The 19,529-nt window shown below is 40.1% G+C and overlaps 1 pseudogene across 1 annotated transcript in view; it reads right to left on the minus strand.

Annotated features, from left to right (window-relative positions):
- Positions 1-19,529, minus strand: part of LOC147821937 (thioredoxin-like protein 4A pseudogene) — a 30,211-nt pseudogene continuing 10,682 nt past the window's right edge. The window contains exon 1 of the transcript XR_015446175.1: positions 1-19,529. This exon is cut by the window's right edge and continues 10,682 nt beyond it. The product of XR_015446175.1 is annotated as a thioredoxin-like protein 4A pseudogene (transcript).

The following is a 19,529-nucleotide window of genomic DNA, read 5'->3' on the forward strand; positions in this document are numbered from 1 at the left end:
TTTTCTTCCTATTTCACATTATCTATTATAGCTTTTAGTCCTTATTTACACTTTCAGTTTCTCACACTTGAGAAACTATTCGGTATTTACACGTGTGTCCTATTTATTTCACTTAAGAGTATGGCCTCAATGTACATCCATGTAGCAATAAATGTCTCTAATTTCTCATTTTTGATGGCTGAGTAGAACTCCATTTTATAAAAAAATGCATTTTCTTAATCCAGTCTCCAGTTGATGGGCATTTGGGCTGTTTCCAAGTTTTAGCTATTACAAACTGTGCTGCTACGAACTTGCATGCACATATATCACTGTAGTAGGATTCTTTTAATTCTTTGGGGAAGATACCCAGCAGGGAAATAACTGGGTCAAATGGGACCTCTAGTCCTAGTTCTTTGAGGTATCTCCATACTGATTTCAACAGTGGTTGCATCACTGCACTCCCACAAACAATGGAGAAGGGCTTCTTTCTCCCCACAACCCCGCCAGCATTTGTTATTGGTTGATTTCTTGAAAACAGCCATTCTTTCTGGAGTGAGGTGGAATCCCAGTGTTCTTTTCATCTGCATCTCTCAAATGACCAGTGATGGTGAACATTTTTTCATATGTTTATTTGTTGCTTTTACTTCTTTGAGAAATGTCTGTTCATTTCAGATGCCCATTTTTGAATTGGGTCTTTGAATTTGGGGGGGATCTGATTTTTTTTGAGTTCTTTATAGATTCTTGATGGTAGTCCTTTGTCTGAGGAACAGCTGCTAAAATTTTTTCGCAGATTGTAGGTTGTCTCTTAGCTCTGTTGGTGGTTTCTCTTGCAGTGCAGAAGCTTTTTAATAAGATGAGATCCCAGTTGTTGATTCTTTGTGTTAGTTCCCATGCTACTGAGGTTTTGTTCATAAAGTCTTTTCCTGTGGTAATGTCTTTGAGAGTTCTAACTAATTTTTCTTCCAGAAAGTTTAGTGTTTCTGTTTTCATATTTAGATCTTTAATCCACTTTGATTTTAGTTTAGTGCATGGTGAAAGATAGGGGTCTGGTTTTAATCTTTGGCAGGTTGAAATCCAGTTTTTCCAACACCATTTATTAAAGAAGCTATCTTTCCTCCAGTGAGGATGGTTGGCTCCTTTGTCAAAGATGAGGTGGCTGAGTATGTCTGGAGTTGTTTCTGCATTTTCTAATCTATTCCACTGATCCTTGGATCTGTTTGTTTGCCAGTACCTTGCTGTTTTTATCACAGTGGCTTTATAGTATAGTTTCGGGTGGGGGATTATAATTCCCCCTGTCACGTCTCTGTTGCCTAGAATTACTTTGAGTTCTCTTCTGGTTCCAAATTAATTTTTGGATTGTTTTCTGTAATTCTGTGAAATATACTGTTGTGATTTCAATTGGGATTGCATTGAGTCTATATAGCAGTTTTAGAAGTATGGTCATTTTCACCATATTGGTTCTTCCTACCCAGGAGCAAGGGTCATCTTTCCATTTTCTGATATCCTCTTTGATCTCTTCTTTTCACAGTGCTGTAGTATTCAATGTAGAGGTCCTTTGCTTCCTTCACTAGATTGATTCTTAGATATTTCATTTTTTGGGTGCTATTGTGAAAGGAATTGTTTCCCTAATTTTTCTCTCAGTGAGTCTGTTATTTGTGTACAAGAAGGCTATTGTTTTTGAGTGTTGACCCTGTATCAAGCTACTCTACTGAATCTGTCAATAAAGTCTAGAAGTCTTTTGGCAGAGATGTTTTGGGTATTCTATGTAGAGTATCATATTGTCAACAAATAATGACATTTCAACTTTTTCCTTTCCTATCTTTATTTCTCTTATTTTTCCCTTGTCTAATTGCCATGGCTAATGTTTCCAGAACTCTATTGTACAGGAGTGGTGATAGTGGAATCCTTGTCTTGTTCCTGATTTTAGCGTGAAAGTTTTCAGTTTTTGACCATTTAGTATGATGTTGGCTATTGGTTTTTCATACATAGTCTTTATCAGGTTCAGATAAAGACCATCTATTCCAATTTTCTGTAGGGTTTTTTTTTTTTTTATCATGAACAGGTGTTGGATTTTGTCGAATGCTTTTTCTGCATCTATTGAGATGATCATATGGTTTTGTCCTTGGTTCTGTTAATATAGTGTATTACATTTATTGATTTATGTATGTTGAACCATCCTTGCATCCCTGGGATAAATCTTACTTAGTTAGTGGTATGATCTTCTTGATGACACTCTGTATTCTGTTTGCCAGTATCTTATTTAGGATTTTTGCATCTATGTTCATTGGGTAGATTGGCCTGCAGTTCTCTTTTTGGGTTGGGTATTTCTCTGTTTTTGGAATCAAAGCAACACTTGCTTCCAGGAATGAATTTCAAAGTATTGCTTTCTTTTCAATTTTATTGAAGAGTTTAAAGAGTAGTGGCAATAGTTCTCTAAATGTCTTGTAGAATTCAGCAGTGAAGCCATCAGAACCTGGGCTTTTCTTTGCTGGTAAATTTTTAATTACATTTTCAATTTCACTCACTGTAATTGGGATGTTTAGAATTTTTATATCTTCTTTGTTCAACTTTGCTAATTCATATGTACCTAGGAATCTGTCTACTTCTGTGTTTTCCATTTTATTAGAGTATGGGTTCTCAAAGTAGGTATTGATGATCCTATGGATTTCTGTTGGATCTATTGTGACCTCAGCTTTTTCGTTCCTAATTGCATGGATTTGAGCCTTTTTTTTCCTTTTATTTTTGTTCCTTCACCATGTGTTTATTTGCTTCAATCAGTTAAGGCATACAACCCTTACCCCAGGACCCTCCAGCCCCTGAGATCCATATAATTTTCCAAAGGCTTTACACAGTTGAAATTATTTCCACATGAAAATGGCTCCACAGAATTTATCTGCACAGACTCTGGTGACAGCACCTTAGTATTTGAGAGAGCACCAAATCCTAACAGGACCTCAGTATTTGTATTTTGTGGAATAGTCCTTGGGAGACACCAGGTTCCTTCCTTCCCAGGCACCATGTCACACGGTCTCTATTATTTCAACCATTTCTTGCTTATCTTCCATGGCCCAATTAATCTTGTTGTTGCCAGTGCCCAAGTCAATCACGATGTGCTTGTTCCTGAAGAAAAACATGACAGTACATGGATCATATAACTCATACATTTTCTTGAAGTCAAGTACTTCAGTAATATCCACAAGATTAATAATTGCAAAATTTTTAACCTTTTTGGCTATGCTGCACAGAATGTCCTCCATCTTCGTGCAGGTAGGGTCCTAGTCATGTCTCAACTGAATGACCACAGCTCGATTCTCCTCTGAGAGGATGGCCTGATTCACCTGCCAGCCATTATGGTGGTGTGGGCATGGGCCAACTCTGTGGCAGGGCACTGTGCTCAAGTTGGCTCTCCACAACATCAGTGCTTCCCACTCAGCCTTCTTTACTCTTTTCGATAAGGTTGGCTCAGGGTTTACTTATGTGAAATAAATAGGACACACATGTGTAAATACTGAATAGTTTCTTGAGTGTGAGAAACTGATATTGTAAACAAGGGTTAAAATGATTAAAATGAATAACTGATAATTTGAAATAGGAAAAAAGGTCCAAAGATGAAGGAGTGAAGGGTGGGGAAGGCGAAAGGAAAAGAGGGAAAGGAAAAACTATGAGAAAAGAAAAAAAAAATGGAAATGAAATCTATGTAAATAGGGAAGGGCGGAGGGGGTAAAGGGTGCACAGGTAATGGAGAAAAAAATAAGAACCAAGACATATCATGTACAGGTACAAACACCCAATGATAAATGTAAGCTAACTGTATACCTAAAACATACCAATAAAAGAACTAAAGAAAAAAAAAGAGTGTGGCCTCAATGTGCATCCATTTAGCCATAAATGTCTCTAATTTCTCATTTTTTATGGCTGAGTAGTACTCCATTTTTTAAAAAACCACATTTTCTTTATCCAGTCTCCAGCTGATGGGCAACTGGGCTGCTTCCAAGTTTTAGCTATTACAAATTGTGCTGTTATGAACATGGGTGCACATATATCACTGTGGTATGATTCTTTTAATTATTTGGGGAAGATACCCAGTAGAGAATAGCTGGGTCAAATGGGACTTCAGTCCTAGTTCTTTGAGGTATCTCCATACTGATTTCCACAGTGGTTGCACCAGGACACTCCCACCAGCAGTGAGGCAGTGTTCCTCTTTTCCCACAGCCCCACCAGCATTTGTTATTGGTTGATTTCATGATAGCAGCCATTCTTTCTGGAGTGAGGTGGAATCGCAGCATTATTTTCATTGGCATCTTTCAAGTGACCAGTGATGTTGAACATTTTTTCATATGTTTATTTGCTATTTCTACTTCTTTGTCTGAGAAATGTGTGTTCATTTCAGATGTCCATTTTTTGGATTGGGTCTTTAAATTTGGGAGGTCTGATTTTTTAAAGTTCTTTAGATTCTAGATAGTAGACCTTTGTCTGAGGGACAGCTAGTGTAAATTTTTTCCCACTGTGTGGGTTCACACTGTTGGTCATTTCTCTTGCTGTGCAGCTTTTTTTTTTGGGTACCGGGGATTGAACTTGGGTCCTTGCGCTTGTGCAGCAGGTGTTGAAACCACTGAGCTAAATCCCCGGCCCCAGAAGCTTTTTAAGAAGAAGAGATCTCACTTGCTGATTGTTTGTGCTAGTTCACGGGCAACTGAGGTTTTGTTCATAAAATATTTTCCTACATCAGTGTCTTCAAGAGTTCTACCTAACCTCTGTTCCAGCCGGTTCAGCCTTTCTGTTTTAATATTTAGATCTTTAATCCATTTTGATTTTAGTTTAGTGCATGGTGAGAGATATAGGTCAAGTTTTAATCTTTGGCAAGTTAAAACCCAACATTTCCAGTACCATTTATTAAAGAGGCTGTCTTTCCTGCAGTGAGGGTATTTGGCTCCTTTGTTGAAGATGAGGTGGCTGAGTGTGTCTGGAGTTGTCTCTGCATCTTCTAATCTGTTCCACTGGTCCACATGTCTGTTTCTTTGCCATACCATGCTGTTATTTTTATCGCAGTAGCTTTGTTGTATAGTTTCAAGTTGGGGATTGTGATATCCCCTGCCATGTCTCTGTTGCCTAGAATTGCTTTTTCTATCCTAAGTCGCTTCTTGTTCCAAATGAATTTTTGCATTGTTTTCTCAAGCTCTGTGAAGTATGCTTTTGGGATTTCAATTGGGATTGCAGGGCTGGGGATTTAGCTCAGTGGTTTCACTGCCTGCTGCACAAGTGCAAGGACCTGAGTTTGATCCCCGGTACCAAAAAAAAATCAATTAGGATTGCATTGAATCTATACATCAGTTTTGGAAGTATGGCCATTTTCACCATGTTGATTCTTCCTATCCAGGAGCAAGGGATGTCTTTCTATTTTCTGATATCATCTTCAATTTCTTTTCAAAGTGCTGTAGTTTTCAGAGAAGTGGTCTTTGATTTCTTTTGTTAGGTTGATTTCTAGGTATTTCAGTTTTTTGGTGCTATTGTGAAAGGAATTTTTTGCCCTATTTCTCTGTCAGTGAGTCTGTTGTTTGTGTAGAGAAAAGCTATTGATTTTTGTGTGTTGACCTTGTATCCAGCTACTTTACTGAATTTGGTGATTAAGTCTAGAAGACTTTCGGTGGAGTTCTTGGGGTCTTCTGTATAGAGTATCATGTCATCTGCAAATAATGACAATTTGACTTCTTAATTTCCTATCTTTATTCCTTTTATTTCTTTCTCTCATTTAAATGAAATGGCTAACATTTCCCAAACTATAATGAACAGGAGTGGTGATAGTGGACATCCTTGTCTTGTTCCTGATTTTAGTGCGAAGGGTTTCAGTCTTTGACCATTTAGTATGATATTGGCTCTTGGTTTTCATAGATGGCTTTTATCAGATTGAGGTGGAGACTGTGTATTCCAATTCTTTGTAGAATTTTTATCATGAATGGGTGTTGTATTTTGTCTAATGCTTTTTCTGAATCTATTGAGATGATCATATGGTTTTTGTCCTTGGCTCTATTAATATAGTGTATTACATTGATTGATTTGCATATGTTGAACCATCCTTGCATCCCTGGGATGAATCCCACTTGGTCAGGGTGTATGATCTTCTTGGTGGTCTTCTGCATTGTATTTCCCAGTATCTTATTAAGGATTTTTGCATCTATGTTCATTAGTGAGATTGGCCTATAGTTCTCCTTCTTGGTTGGGTCTTTCTTTTGAGGACCAAGGTGATGCTTGCTTCCAGGAATGAATTTGGGAGTATTGCTTCCCTTTCAATTTCATTGAAGAGTTTAAACAGTAGTGGCAGTAATTCCTCTCTAAATGTCTTGTAGAATTCAGTGATGAAGCCATCAGGACCGAGGCTTTTCTTTGTTGGTAAGTTTTTAATTACTTTTTCAATTTCATTGATTGATATTGGGCTGTTCAGAATTTTTAGATCTTCTTCATTGAACTTTCCTAATTCATATGTATGTAGAAATCTGTCCATTTCTTCTGTGTTTTCCATCTTATTGGCATATAGGTTCTCAAAGTAGGTATTGATGATCCTCTGGATTTCTGCTGGGTCTGCTGTAATTTCATCCCTTTCATTCCTAATTGCATGGATTTGGGCCTTTTCTTTCCTTTTTTGATAAGGTTGGCTAAGGGTTTGTCAATTTTGTTTATTCTTTCAAAGAACCAACTCATTGCTTCATTGATTTTTTGTATTGTTCTCTTAGTCTTGCTTGCATTGATTTTTGCTCTGATCTTTATAATTTCCTCCCTTGTATGAGATTTGGGTTTGTTCTGCTCTTCTTTTTCTAGAAGCTTCAGGTTCACCATCAGCTTATTTAGTTGGGCTCACTCTATTTTCCTAATATGACTATTCACTGCTATGAATTTCCCTCATAAGACTGCTTTCATTGTGTCCCATAGATTCCGATATGTTGTATTGGCATTATCATTTAACTGTAGGAACTGTCTGAATATCTTCTTTAACTTTCTCTGTGACACTTTGGTTATTCAGAAGTGTGTTGTTCAATTTCCATGTGTTTAAGAAATGCTTGCAATTTCTTTTACTATTGATCTCCGATTTTATCACACTATGGTCTGATAATATACAGGGATATCTTCAATTCCTTTGCACTTACTTAAACATATTCTATGAGGTATCATGTGGTCTATTTCGGAGAATGACCCATGTACAGCCAAAAAGAATGCATATTCTGATTTTGTGGGATGGAACACTCTGTAGACATCTATTAAGTCCATTTGTTCAAAAGCTTTGTTCAGTTCCAGTATTTCGTTGCTGATTTTGTCTAGATGATCTATTTGTAACAGTGGGGTAATTGAGGTTCCCCAGTACAAATGTATTAGTGCTTATTTGTTTTTTCATGTCCATTAATATTTATTTTGTATAGTTGGAGGCATTCGTTTTGGGGGCATATATATTTATGATTGTCATCTCTTCCTCTTGAATTGTTCCTTTCACAAGGATGTAGTGACCATCTTTGTCTCTTTTAATTAGTTTTGGTTTGAAATCTACTTTATCTGCAAATAAGATAGCCACCTCTGCTTTTTTCAAAGTTTCTGTTGCATGGAGAACTCTTTTCCATTCTTTTACTTTCAGTCTATGAATATCTTTTTGAATTAGGTGCATTTCTTTCTTGTATACAGCATATTGTTGGATTTTGCTTCTTAATCCATTCTGCCAGTCTATTTCTTTTGATTGGTGAATTGAGACCATTACCATTGATGGTTATAACTGATATGTATTGACTTATCCTTGTCATGTTATTTTCCTGTTGTTAGCTTTTATTCCCCCCCCCTTTAATTTCTTGTCCTGCTGATGGCTTTGCTCTGTTGAGCCTCATGGAGTTGTGACCTTCATTGTCTTTTTCTAGGATATTGTTTAGACTTGTGTGGAGTGCTGGTTTGGTATTCATGAATTTTCTCAGGTGTTCTTTGCAGTGAAAGTATTTTATTTTCCCATCAATTTTGAAAGATTGTTTTGCAGGAGGCATCAATCTAGGTCGGAGGTTGTTTTCTTTTAGTGCTTGAAATACCCCACTCTCCTTGACTTGAGGGTTTGTGTTGAAAAGTCTGATGTGATTCTGATGGGCTTTCCTTAGTATGTGATTTGTTTCTTTTCTCAAACTGCTTGTTATATTTTGTTTTTCTGTTGGGTTTCTGGGATCTTGATTATTATATGTCTAAGTGTAGATTTTTTTGATCATGTCTAGTTGGAGTCCTATGTGTCTCACTTATCTCTATGTCAAATTCTTTTCTCCTGCTTGAGAAGTTCTCTGCCATTACTTCTGTAAACAGATTTTTAAAATGTCATTTGCACTCTCCTGTTTATTGACTCCAATCAGTCTTGTGTTATTCTTCTTTGCATCATCTAGAAGCTGCTGGATTAATTTCTCATGGTCCCTTACTATTTTTAAGAGAGCTCTGTTTTCATGGTCGCTAACCACAATTCTGTCTTCTATATCTGATATTCTATCTTCACATTGGCTCATTCTGCTGCAAAAACTTTCAATGGAGGTTTTAATCTCCTGGATATCTGTTTGAAGCTATTGTATGGATTCCATTTCTTTCCTATGTTGGGCATTCATGGTTTCCATTTCTTTCCTATGTTGGGCATTCATGGTTTCCATTTCTTTCCTATGTTGGGCATTCATGGCTTTCATCATGATCCTGAACTCATCTATTTTTTTTATCTCTTTCTGTTATAGAGTCTCTAATCATGTCTTTCATTCTGCTCACCATCTCTGTAGTTATTTGGGAAATTATTTCTGTTTTGAATTTTTCTAGAGCCTCATTCATCTGTTTTGGTACTTCCTGTGTTATCAGTTCAGGGTGTCCAGGTGGTTGATTATCAGATTTTTCCACCTTGTTTCCCCCAGAATTTGCCTTTGGTGAGCTGGAAGTCAGGGTTTGTTCCTTGCTTAGGTGTCTTCTCATTTCTATTTTTGTTTTTGGTGCTGTTTTTGGTTTAATTCATAGGTTGATATTTCAATATTGCTTATTGTAAGTATCTTTGTTGCTTGTATTTAGAATCTTTATGGAATGATTGCTTCTCAGAGGTGTCTTCCAGATATAGCTGGTCTTTAGGTTTTGAGTCTCTAATGACTCTTGGGCAATCTCGTTTTCAGAATACCAGGAAGGACAACTGATTAGATCAATCGCAACACCTTAGCCCAAATGATACAATCAGCAACAACAATAGCATCAAGCACAGCTTAGAAAATGACAATTTGTTGTAGCTATTAATCTATCACCTTTAACCATGTGAATTAAATCAAAATCAAGGACCAGCCCAATATATGTTTGTAGTGAATAAACTCTTCAATATAGCAACTTTACCTTTCATAATGAGGACTTAGAAGGAATTGAGGAGGGAGGGATAAATAGGTAGTAGGATAGGGAAAGGTTAGAAGTGAAGCCAGAGAACACAGGAAGATCACACAAACTTTTGGAAAATGTTTAATTTTGGGAAAATGTTGAGGAAAAGCCAATGAAGAACGAAGACAAGAACAGAACAGACTAACAGCAATAGAGAAGCTAGAAACTGTATTCACTTTCATATAAAGCTAATGACAATTGAGAGAAGGAAAAAGAGAGAAGGCAAGAAAGAGAAAGAAAAAAGAAATCTGAATTAGGGGACAGGAACAAAAAAGGAGAGAGATGAAGAACAAGGTGGGAGGGAGGGAGAGAGAAAAGGAAAACAGAAAAAGAAAAAAGAGAAAAAGTAAATTTGAAAAAAAATCAAAATATGAGAAAAAATAACTTTGAAAAAATAAAAATAAAAATAAACGGCCTCCTTCAGGGTATGTCTCTGCTGTCACAATAGACAATGTTGGCAACAGTGTGCAGATGTAAGTCAATTAGTCTCAGCAAGCCGGCTGCAGTCTACTAAGATTCAGGCTGATTTCTGGCTGCAAGGCCCAAGTTGAGCTCCCTGACCTCCTGCTGGTTTGAACTCTACAAGGTGCTACTGCAGGTTCCAGCTGCCCTTCCCTCAAAGTTAGTCCAGGTTCTGATGTGAGGTGATGATCCCTCTAACTTACCAACTATGGTGGTCTGTTGTGCCTTTATTGCAGAGATTTTTGTCACTTTCCCAGTGGGCTTCAATTTTCATCAAGGAGCCTCAGAGAGACCCTCTCTCTGTTGTTCACTTCTGCTCTATCTTCTGGAGCTCAGAAAAAAGGCCTTTATGGCCTGTTGCACTTCTGCAGTATGGATCCATGTACTGGCGTGGCCAGGCAGCCAGAGACCTGGGAGGCGGTGCTGCTGGCAGCCCATGTGGCCCGGCTCTTTGGAGGTCCAGGGGGTGATCCACTGGAAATAATTTTTGAAACGAGCTTCTTACAGTCCTCTGTGACTGTGGAAAAGGTGAAGGACAGTGGAACTTCATTTGTGTTTAGTCCTCCTGTTCTTTTAGCTGAGCACTTTCAGTCTCCATAAAGGGCCATTTTCCTTATAAACCTGACTTTTCCCTCACAGGGAGCTACTACTTATATTCTTTCTCAGAACCTGCAAAATGACAAGTGTTCTTTTGCACACATGGCCCCTGCCTGGTGAACTTTCTGTGCCTGACTCAAATCGAAAAGGGAAAGTGTGGTATGGGTTAATCTGAAATTGGAGTTAATAACTCCAAAGTTCTATAGTCTGTAATGAATGATTATTGTAACCACATATTTTCTTGCTCTTGCTGCCAAGAACATAACTCCCTATGTAACCTATTAGTACTGCCAAGAATATAACTCCCTATCTAACCTACTACTGCTGCCAAGGACATACCTTGATATCTACCTCCAAGACTCCCTATCTGCTCAGGGCTTGAACCCATCCTGAAATGTAATGTACTCTATATGATGCATTTTGGATACAGCCCTAGTCTTAGGCCATCAGGTGCCTCATGGAGGCTTGGTACTGGTGGTGATGACTGGCATGAGGGTCTCTAACTCTTCCTCTCTGTCTGCCAGTGCCACTGCAACCTGCTGTTGCTGGGACAGAAAGATAACATGGCTGACAGGTGGGACACCAGTTTAGGAAAAAGTTGGCCATGAGCAGTTTTATTTTTCAGCCGAAGCAAATTCCTCCTTGGCTGAACTGATGCCTCCTGTCCTGAACTGATGCCCACTCTAAGTACACATCTTCCTTATCTGCTCCTCCTTGGAAGACCCTACCCTGAACTGAGTGTACTCCAAATATATGTCTCCCTTATTTAACTGATCTTACTCTAAATTAATGTTTCTTACCCTGAGTTTGAACTTGCTGTGGACCAATCAATTGATGTAATAATGATTTTATATGTAACCAATCAACTGCTTGCTCTGCTTCTGTACTTAGTTCCAGCTTGCAAATCCTATATAAACTGTAGGTGGACAAAAGACAGCTGCCTGGTTCTCTGAGGAATGAGCCCAGCCAGGCCCATCGACTTAAATAAAGTTTACTTTCTGCCTCCAAGTCCTGGGTGCCTTTCTGTATTTCCTGTTTGCCATTACAAAATGAGCAAGAGACCCAAGGAATCTGCCTTGGAGAACTTGGCTGCAGCTGTCACCCAAATTGTGGCTTCTTTTGGCAACTTTGCAAGTGACAATGAAATTATGGTATGATTGCTGCCTTTGGTCACAAACATGCAATTGATGCTGTGAATGATGTTTTGTGGGCTCAGTCTTTTGACCGTGCAGTCATTTGAGAGTACTTTTTCAGTCATATGTGTTTCATAATTTAGACCATCATCTGTGCCATGTTGAGGCAGCCCAAGAGCATCTTTCCACTTCTGCCTTCCTATCATAGGGGAACAGTTAAATAGGGAGGTGGTTTAGAGAGATTCAAAAGGCATTTTTCTGCAGCTGGTTTCCTTTGGTGTACTGGGCTGGCCCCTTAACCTATCTGAGTAGGGAGACTATATGGGGACTCTGTAGGAGAGCTTGGGGGTCTTGTGGGTTTCAGTGCCCCATAGACATGGGGTCCACTTGGCTTCCTGTTTGCTCTGCATCTCAGCAGGTCACCTGCAAACTTGCTTTAGTGGTTTTGTTTATGATGTCCAGAAACTGTGGTTCTGTCATACAGCCTACAGATTGGAGAATTCTTGACTGTTTCATTTTTTGTGGCTCAGTCCTGGGAGGCCATCAAGTACAGTGGTGGGAGCACTTCCTTTGGAACAAGGTGGATGCAGACTAGAAGTCCAATGTTCTCTGGTCTTTCCCTTTTGGCAAATTGCCCAGCAGCTTTTAGCATGTTTCCTTCCTGTTATTGAAGATGGGAGGTGAAGGGTTCCCACAGAGGGCTGTTCTGAGAGCAAGATGAACACACATGTGGAACACAGCATGCCCTTGCCCACATGAGTGCTCAGGTGTTAGCTGCACCTGTTGTCCTTAACTATATGACCTTAGATAAGTTATTTAGCCTATGTTTTTTCACTGAACTTCAAAGTATTCTTGTTAATACTAAGGTGATGTTAAAAAGCAGTTTCATGTAGGTATGGAGTGTTCAAGGGTGATCATGGATCTAATGAGTTTAGCATAGTAACTAAGTCATTGTGCTCAGTGGACAGTAGCAGCTGCTGCTCTTATATTCACTCCTCCCTCTTTGGAATGGGGCAAGTCCTACTGGGCTTGCAGGACTGAAGAGCTCCATAGCCCGCCTGTTGAGGGCAGCTGCTTTTCTGATAACTCTGGCTGACAGGGATCAGGGACCAGGCAGATGGTAGGTGGTAATTTTTTTCTTTCAGTACTGGGGATCAAAGCTAGGAGTGCTCTACCACTGAACAACAACCCCAGTCTTTTTTGAGACAGGGTCTCCCTAAGTTGCTCAGGCTGGCTTTGAACTTGTGATTCTCCTGCCTCAGCCTCCTACCACTGATTACCTCCTTCTAGAACCTTTAGTATTTAAAAAAGGTCTATTAATTTCTCTGCTTCTCTGTCCTTTTGTTTCTTCAAATTTATTACCAGCAAAATTCAGGAATACTAAAAGTATTATACACAAGGACAGTAGAATCCCTCCTCTTCTCCTAATCCTTCTCTCTGGTAGACACAGCTCTGTCTCACATTTCTAAATAATATGCTTAGACTTCTATTTTTCTCTTTTTATTTATTTGTTTTGTTTATTGTTTTGTTTTTTGGTACCAGGGATCGAACTCGGGACCTTGTGCTTTCAAGGCAGGCGTGGAACCACTGAGCTAAATCCCTGGTGATTTTTTTCTTTTTAGACATTTTACTATGGAAGAGATGAATTTAGCTTTAACCCTTCTCCTATCTTTTCACTAGTTATATCATTATTCAATTTGCTTACTTTTTTTTTCTTTTGGTTCCGGGGATCGAACTCAGGACCTTGCACTTATGAGGCAGGTGGTGACACCACTGAGCTAAATCCCCGGCCCCATTGTTTATGTTCTCTTGTTCCTTTTTTTTTTGTTGTTGTTATCTGAGATCGAACTCAGGACCTTTCACTTGCAAGGCAGTTGCACTGCCACTGAGCTAAATCCCTGGCCCGTGTTCTCTTGTTTCATGCATGCCATCTTGTCCTTCTGAGGAGGCTGATGAGAGTCTATGTGCTATTCCCTTTTGACTTCGTCTGTCTGCTCTCACTTCCCAGTCTGTATTTTACAGTTGTTCCCTATTCTTGAGGCTGTCCATATGGACCAAGTGAGATTACTATTGAGGTTTTTGGAGTAGGCATGTGGCAGGGCTGTCCTTTGTGGGCTTCCTCAGCTGGTGAATGTGAGCCTGTTTTTGCATTGGTGGACCTTTAGATGTCAGTAGCTGAAAGTCTTTTCCTCTTGGGCCAGTCAGCATTCCTCACTCTCCTGTTTGGAGACCCTGATTTGGCTGTGCATGTCCTGGGACCCGAGACTGGAAGGAGCCTGACAGCTCAACTGGTCAGGAGGTGTTTCATTAATTTTCCCGCTTTCTGTATGTGTCTTCTGCCTGTTCTTGCTGGGCAAACACCTCTTGAGATTATCCCTCTTTGTCTTTGCAAGTGATGAGGAAGGACAGCTTTTGTCTGAGCTGAGCAAAATTCCCTGCCTGACAGTATCCATAAGGGGCACTAGATAATGGCTGTTTCAGCCCACTACCATCCAATTTTGGTTCTGTCTGATGCCTTGGGGCCTGAGCCTCTCTGAGTTCTGTGGCTTGAATGCACTTGGTTTTTCTGGGAGCCTTCAACACCCCCCACTCCAGAGCTTGTGTTTGACCTTACCGTGGGCTGAATCTAGTCAGTGATCACTTGTTACTTTCTAACTTCCAATGTTTTGTTGGTGTCTGTGGTCTGCTGGTGACTCTGCCTTGTCCTTTCTGGCCTCATAGGAGTAGGCCTTTAAAAACCTCTACTTGATTCTTGTGGGGTTCCTGGATAGCAGAGGTTCAGGGTGGATCAGAAGACTCCTAACCTCTGGTATATTTTTGTTTTCAGGATTACCTGTGGAATATTCAGATACCTGGATTTTCATTTTATTTTTCCCCCCCTAAATATACAGTATACAAACAGGACAATGCATGCATCATAAGAGTAACCTTGCTGAACAATCACAAAGTGAATTTACCCTTGTGCCAACCACCCAGGTCAAGAAACAGAATCTCACCTGCACCTTGGGAGGCCCCCTCCCTGTGTGCTCCCCTGGGGTTAGCTCCCTCCTACCTCCCCAGAGGTAGGAAGGCTCTTAGTTTCTAAGGGCACAGAGAGTCTGTTTTTAAATTCTGTGTGTGTACAACCATCTGGGATATATATGTTTTTGGGTCTGGTTCTTTTGCTCAACATTGTTTGTGAGAGTCTTCCACGTTACTGTCTTAGTGGTTTGAATAGTTTTCCTACCTGAGGGCATTCCACTGTGTGAAAATTCCATAGTTTATTTTATTGTAGTTGGACACTGGGTCATTTCTAGTTTCTGCCTTTTGTGACCAGTGCTGCTGTGATCATTATTATGTGCATCTTTGGAGCACAGGTACCATTTCCTGTCATGGGTCCCTAGAGATGGAGCACTAGGGTTGCAGGCCACTTGTGTCTTAGCTTCAGCACACACTGGCAGGTCACCTCCTATGTGGTCACACTACATAGTTGACCTTCACTTACTGGTGTGTGGACTCCAGGGCTTCTGCATCTTCACCAAACCTTGGAATTTTCATTCCTTTGGATTCTGGCCATTCTAATGAGTATGTCCTAGCATCACATTATGATTTCAGTTTCTATGTTCAGTCTCTAAAGTACTTTTGACTCTAAAGTTTAATTATTTATGTATCTTTTCCCTTTTGAAGTGCTCCTGAAAATGTCATGTGTGTATTTTGAAAAGTGGAACCAACCCTTACCCCCCAATCTGAGAATCATTTAAGCCTGGTCTAGGTACCTCCTGTTGCTGAAATGTTCTTGGGATTAAGAGATTTAGATCTTAGAAGGCTCCTTGGAGCTCTCAAGTTAGATTTTATTATTTATTATTCCAAATTATTTAGATTTACTGTAGGCTGATTATGATACTGCTTGTCTCTCATTATCCTTACAAGTTTGGACTAATACAGAATGATCTCCCATCCACATTTAGGTGTTGGAGATTGAGCCCAGGGCCTTAAGGATGCTAAACAAGTATGCTACCACTAAGTTATATCCCTAGCCCTTTGAAAAATTTCATTTTGAGACAGGGTCTCATTAGATTTCCCAGACTTGCCTGGAATTTGCAATTCTCCTGCCTCCATCACCCGAGTTTCTGGGATTCCAGGGGGGCTACCATACCTGGTTTTAATTTATTTATTCAATTATGCTCATGTGTGTGTTTTCAAGGGAGTTCTTTAAAGTGCTGATATCTTTTATCATTGCTAAAATGTTTGTGAGAGGTAAGTTGGCTGGAGTGGTGTTTTGGGAGGAACTTCAGGTCCTTGGCCTGGAATGAGTCTTTTGCACCTCTGGTTCCAGATCTAGTCTACGAAATCATCCAACCCTGATAAACCTCTGAGAGCAGTATATGCAGCCCACTTTGGAGAAGAAACTTGGCACTCAGATGCCAGTTGGTGTGTGCTGGCTCGCTTGGGTGTCACCTCATAGCCCCTGGTGTGACCACTAGTGCTCCATGCATGTCTGCACATGGGCCCCAGTGTAGCTCAGAGCATGGTCTAGTGTAATGAGGATGGATATTTATTTACTTACTTATCTGAAGCATGGGAGGTCAAACACAGGGCCCCACACATGCTAGACATGTGCTCTGACATTGAGCTACACCTCCATCCATGAGAATGGACATTCTTAAGTGACAGAGTCACCGCCTCAGTGTGGCTAGGTTCATTCTTTGGATAGTTTTGTTAAGTCTTAAATGGCCACCGTTGGACAGCCCCTTTCTTGAGCTTGTCCTGGAGTGTGGTGAGCACGTCTTATCTCTGATCTCTTAGGAGACAGTGGTGGGTAGTGTGAAGTTATATCCCCTGCAGACAGTCCTGAGGATACTTCAGTGACATTAGATGCACTTTTCCAGGTGTCTCTTGTATTGGTTGCGATGTTAGTTTCTTTGTACTATTTTTTTCTTTACTTTAGCATTTGTTGATGTGGTCTTTTTATTGTCTTTATTTTGTAGTGTCAATGCTGACCCATCCTCAAACAGAGTGGGTGCACCTTCTCTGGTAGCCAAACCCTCCAACCTCACATGGAGGACACAGATGCTGAGTCAAGTCCTTAATGTAGTTTATGAAGAAATAAAAGGACCATGTGTTTATAAATTGCTTCTTACTATCCTAGCTTTGGGGGTCTTCCACTCAGCTATAAGAAAGTCTCAATTTGTAATTTATACATTTCAAGAATTTGAAGCTCCTAATCCTTGTTTTTTCCTCCTTCTTCCTCTTCCTCTTCTTTCTTTTTTATTATTGAGATTAGATACTGCTGTGTAGTCCATGATACCTTTGAACCTGCACTCCTCCTGCTTCAGCCTTCCAAGTGCTGGGATTATAGGCATGTACCACTATGCCTGGCTTTTTTGTGTGTGTGTATGCTATGGATTGAATATATGTTAAAGCTAAGCAAATGCTCTACCACTGAGCTACATCTCAGCTCCAAAGCTTCTAATTCAAGTCTTCTTTTATGAAATAAAATGTAATATGTAATAAATAAAATAATATAAAATAATAAATAAATTTCACAGTAGCCTCATCTTTTGCCTGATTGAATTTTGGCTTCCACAGTTTCCGTTCAAGGCTTTCATACTGAATCTTAAAGTCGAGCTCCCATGTGATCCTGTGGACAGCAGCTGGCTTGGCAGTGAGCATCTGCCAGCACTCCTGCAGGATGCAGTACTTTCACAGGTGGCTGCTAGGTGTGCTCCTAGGGCCCATGTCTAGTCCAGTCTCTAGCACTTCCTTAACATAGGTCTTTGGAAAGTCAAATAAACCAGCTGGTCCCTGAGCTTCCAGATTAAGCCACTGTCACTGGCTGCCAGGTAAATGTGAGTTGCCCTGAGGTTGCTGTGAATCCCCGTGGGGTGTGTGACTGTGCAAATGTTGCAGCGCCCAAGAGCATCTAACTGGGCAGTGGGTGTGGGCTAGTGTGTAGCCCGACCCTTCATCTCCCTAAGTCCTCTGTTGATAGTTTCTCTCATAGCTCTGGTGACTGTGGAAACCAATGTAAATGAATGCTGGAGTGAGCAGGTGGACATTTGCCTGACTTAAGTGCAGGGCCAAAGTCACTCCCAGATCTGGGCACCTTGCCTGTTCTCCCACAATGATGTTTGTGTCATCTTCATCCTTTGCACTAGCCTTAGAGAGGGTGGTTCTCTGGGTCTCTTATTTTAAAAGGTGTGCTGAGTCTCCTAGCAGCAGATCAGCCATTGAGAAGTCCTGTGGTGGCCTTTGTAGATATGCTGGTTCCAGTGGAGGCAAAACACCCCACACTCCTGATCTTTGGGGTGATGCTCATGTTGAGGTATCTGATGCCCTTGCTGTAGCAACAGGTCAAGGACATGAGCCTGAAAGGTAACTTTGGGGTGACTTGGAAAGAGTTGAAAGTCACTCCATCATCAGAACAGCTTGTCCAGGTAGGCATGCAGGGTGACTCTCGCCCTTGCACTTAAAAAGTGAACACTCAGTACTCGCTTCGGCAGCACATATACTAAAAAGTGAACACTCAAAGACCCGATTAATTTGTGTGAGAAGGGGCAGAGCCAAGCATGAGTAGTGTGGATTCTGGAGCCTGACTGCTTGGCCGGTGACCTCCGTGTGTCAGTGTCATTGTGAGATTAGCAAAGCTACTGAGGGTATCACATAAGGTCCTCAGATTCACCCAGAACAGGGGTCATGAAATGTGCTCACACACTCATTAAGTATTGATAGAGTGCCCACTCCATCAGGCACAGGAATGGGTGCTGAGGAGATGATGGAGAGCATGTCAGGGGCAATTCTGCTCACCTGGCCCCAGGCCTAGGACATTGGTCTGGGCAGGGTGTGCACTAAGCACAAGTGGAAAGAATGTGGACACTGGTAGCCTGGTAGGTGGTTAGTGTGCTTTGTACATATGATTTTTAAAAACAGTTGAAGATATTTTCCAAAATGAGACTTAAATTCAGTAAAAGAGGAAGCCTTGAATTCCAAGAAACAAAATATGTCACCTAGGTATGTGCCCAGAGAAATTCTGCCATGGTTGTTCAGATTGCAATTGAGATGAGGAACTTCAAGGTGCATTCCCACAGCAAATGTTATAACTATGAAACTGGAAGAAAGGGAAGGCATATGCTGATATTGCTAATAGAGAGGAAAAGGCAATAAGTAACTTCAGAAAAACTAGCAAGTTTATAAAAAATATTTTATGATCCAACAATGAAGCCAGGTAAGATATAGAATAATCTTAAGCAAGTTATAAATTATAAAAACAGAATCTATTTGACTATTACTCTGGAAATATCCTATTTAAGCAACATACAGTAATGATGAAATATTTCTTTCCTTTTGAGTCATCACAATAATAGGCTTTGCAGTAAATAATATTTATTTACATGTGACAAGATACATGTAGTAGGTCTCCAACTTATGAACAAGTTCCACTCTGGGAGAACATTTGTAAGTCTGACAAAGTGAGTCTTATACACCTTTGACACAAATATGCAATGTAAAGCATAAAAAACCAAACACACACACACAAATATAGTAAGTTGTCACCTGTACTGTACTACTCTACATTATCACACTATAGTAAGCACATAGCAGCACAACCAGGATAACATCCAGCAGACACGTAGGTACTTCTGTGACTTGTTTGCATCTATGAATGTTCATAATGTGAGGTCCACTCATAAGTTCACAACTCAAATATTCATAAGTCAGAGACTTACTGTACTTGTTTGTTTGTTTTATAATACTGGGGCTTGAATCCAGGGTCTTTGCAATGAGCTGCATCCTCAGCCTCCCCCTTTTTTTTTGATACAGGATCTTTCTAAGTCACTAAGTTGCCCAGGCTGGGCTCAAATTTATGATTCTCTTGCTGCAGCCTCTCAGAGTGCTGGGATTACAGGTGTGTGTCATTAAGCTTGTCATATTGTTAAAATTAAGTTTTAGGTTTGTCTTCTAGGTAAATTAGATTAAAATAGT

The sequence above is a fragment of the Heterocephalus glaber genome, unplaced genomic scaffold, assembly GCF_053883595.1.
Source record: "Heterocephalus glaber isolate CG9 unplaced genomic scaffold, H.glaber_assembly_v1.0 deba00001687, whole genome shotgun sequence".
Lineage (NCBI taxonomy): Eukaryota > Metazoa > Chordata > Mammalia > Rodentia > Bathyergidae > Heterocephalus > Heterocephalus glaber.